Source organism: Zeus faber, assembly GCF_960531495.2.
Source record: "Zeus faber genome assembly, chromosome: 22".
Classification (NCBI taxonomy): Eukaryota; Metazoa; Chordata; class Actinopteri; order Zeiformes; family Zeidae; genus Zeus; species Zeus faber.
Genome location: NC_137209.1, coordinates 2,777,141 through 2,780,595, shown reverse-complemented (window position 1 = coordinate 2,780,595; position 3,455 = coordinate 2,777,141).

Sequence of the window (3,455 nt, the reverse complement as noted above, 5' to 3'; positions counted from 1 at the left end):
AGTCTATTGATTGTATTTGTCTGGGTTTTTAGGCGTTCTTGTTTTAAGCATTGAGATGACAGTTCATTTTGGTGACTCTGGAATCTATTCCATTTGTGGATGGGATTATTTAATTTTGAAGTGTGGTCTCAATATTTTTAATTGAGTCAGGGCTTTCTGCAGGTGAAATATCTAGTTGTACTGCACAGTATGAAGTGCCTTGAGGATTGTACTTGCAGTTAAGAGGCAGTCTCAGCTGAGGACAAAAGTAGATAATTAGAATTGAGAGAATTTCAGGGTTTCGTATTCTTTCCATTTGATTTCTTCGAAATGAAACAGACCTCAGAGTTAGGCAAAGCTATTGTTCAATGCTACAACGCTACAACAACTTAATAGGGAAAACCCCAAACATGCCCAGAGAATAACTGGGGACAAACAAAAAGGATCATCCTTAACATGCTAATAAGGTGCATTTACTGCCTTTAGATAGTTATTTAAAAAGTTACTACTAAAGTAAAGACAGTTTCTTAAAAGAAATCCACATATGTACATTCATATGTATGTGGGTCACCATCATTATTTGACACAATTCAAAAAAAATTAGGTAAGGTAACAACTAATTGACCATGACACAACCGAACGCCAGTCAGTCTTCTGTTACCTCAACAGCTGGTGAGATAATTGCTCAAGCAGACATATAGTTGCCAAATGGCCGGTATTATTTCATTGATTGCTTTTTGTGGTCGGTTACCCAGTTACTGATTGCACCTTTAGGAGTATAAGCTAAAAGAAGATATACAAATTAGGAATACTGTATTCATTGCTAAACTTTCAGTGTTTGTGTTCCATGCGTGATGTTTTATGTTTCTGAATTAGCCCTGATGATGGAGCTAGCGCTGAAGATTAGTGGTGATGGTTGTGTGGTTATGCAATGCTCCCAGAAGGTTGAGTTGACACATGGTCATGTGTCAAAAGCGGGGAACATTGAAAGTAAATACCTTCTAGCCTATCCAGGAGTTCTTGACTTTTTTTGTATTTTGAATTTATTTCCTAATATCAATTAGGCTACAAAATAATCAACAGTGTCATCAACAAATCATGCAAGGTTTTTAATTTTCCTGGAATGCATTTCTCAAATGTTGCCTGAACATAATCCCATCTACACAATACATTAATTAAGTCAAATCTCAAAATGATAAATATTAAACTGGACAATCTGATCACAACTGGTTCACATTATGTAATTCATGTGGCTTTTCTCGACAGAAGACAGACCTAACGGCATTGGTGACCCGATCAGCACTTCATGCAGGGACAGTCCTGTTACACCCTGTGATCATCCTTGCATTCCCGTCATCAGTAATGGCAGGAATGAAACTCAATGGAATCCCAGTGACTGTAAGCTCAACTAAGAAAACCATGTTAAACTCACAAAACAATATTTTAACCATGACAAAGTGTCAGCTTGATAAGTCCATCATGAGGTGTTTACTTTATTCTCTAACTATCCTTCCTTTTTGACAAAAGGTACTTACCATATGTCAAACAAGTTAAAAAATGAAAAAACTAGCAGGAGAGATACGGCTCAGTACATACAGTACCAGTAGCAAGTGGCTATGCCACCACAATAATTCAGTGCAGGATGCCTTTGAGTAAAGGAAAAACATGATTAGTGAGGAATTCTGTTTTCTCATCTGTGGAGGAGACAACCATCATTATTAAACAAGAGCAATATTGGGTATAGCAGCGTTGTTGGCTGCATTGGCTACAACATTTCCTATAGAGATGGGGTCAAGCACATTAATGTAAACAACACAAATGGGAAGATCAAAATGGGGGGGTTATGACATCAAAACATGAAACAGATGTTCTGTATATCTTTAGGTTAAGCTACACCACACTGTATCACACTTGCCTGTACATATTCATGCAACCAAATAAAACAAAAGACAGTTCACCACAGATAGAAACACAAACACAACTGATTGTATAAAGATAGACAAACACTGTTTTATACAAAAAAAGATGAAAACAATCCTTTTTGTTGTACTCATGAGTTAAAATCATCGTAGTTTAACTTTTCAAGAACTTCAGTAGCAAGATCTGGGTGGGGAGAAGCCACAACGGCTATAGCTGTCAAGCAATCATGCAAATCTCTATAAGAGGGAAGAAGAGAAGTTGGACTAAGCAAAATTTAAGTGGCGCAAGTTGATGAAGTGTTGCCTGAGAGAAATGAGCCGGTTTGCTCCATACCAAGATAAAGGCTACTGCATGTAATCAACCCAATAACACCAAGTTTCTGAGCATAGGAAGCAACAAGACATAATTCATCTCCATAAGATTTCAACAACTAGCGGCTACTGTACCAGCAGCAAAAACAGCAGCAACAGCAGCAGCAACAGCCCACAAGCGAAGACGTCACCGGAACCCGAAGTGGTAGCTCTCACCGGAACTAGAAATCTCATCTGTATTGACTCAACAGTTCTCAGGGAAGCAACGCACAGCAAAGACGTCACTGGAACGGGAAGTGGCAGCAGACACTGAGATTTCAACTGTATGCACCATCTCATCTAAATCCAGTCACGGTGTATGGTTAAGTTCAGGTATAATGTTAGCAGCAGCAACGACAATACCAGCAGAAACAATAGCAGCAACAGAAACAACAGCAGCAAAAGTAGCAGCACCAGCGCACAAGCGAAAATGTCACCAGAACCGGAAGTGGTAGCTCTCACCGGAACCAGAAATCTCTTCATATGTATAGAGTCAACAGTGTGTACCATCTCATCTCAATGAAGTAACGCAGAGCAAAGACGTCATCGGAACCGGAAGTGGTAGCCCTCACTGGAAACAGAAGTTTCAACTGTGTGCACCGTCTCATCTTAATCCAGTCACGGTCCTTTAATTAGCGTCCCTAAATTACGGGTCAAGTTTGACATTCTGACCTTGGGAGGGAGATCCTTTTGACTATCTCTCCGAAAACACACCCTTCTTATAATCCTCTCACTGTTATATCACAACAGAAATTACAACAACAGCAACAGAAATGGCAGCAGTAGCCACAAAAAAATAACAGCAGCAGCAGCAACATCAACTCCAGCAGCAGCAACAAAAAACAACAGCAAAAACGACAACAGCAACACACACGCAAAGTTAAGTTGAGGTATAAGGTTAGAGGTGTTTAAGTTAGGGTATAGGGTTAGAGATGCTTCATTTTAGCCATAAGGTAAGCGAGGGTTAAGTTTAGGTATAAGGTTAGCAGCAGCCACAACACCAGTACCAGCAACACAGACAGACAGACATCAGTCTGACGTCATAGACTGTAGCGAACAGCAAGGTTTTTAACCTGCTTTTAAAAGTATTCAGTGTGGGGGCCTCTCTCAGGTCCCTCAGTAGGGTGTTCCATTTACTTAGGGCATAGATAGAGAAAACAGCTTCTCCTGCTTTAGAGTTGGTTTGAGGGATAGTTAAAAGACCAC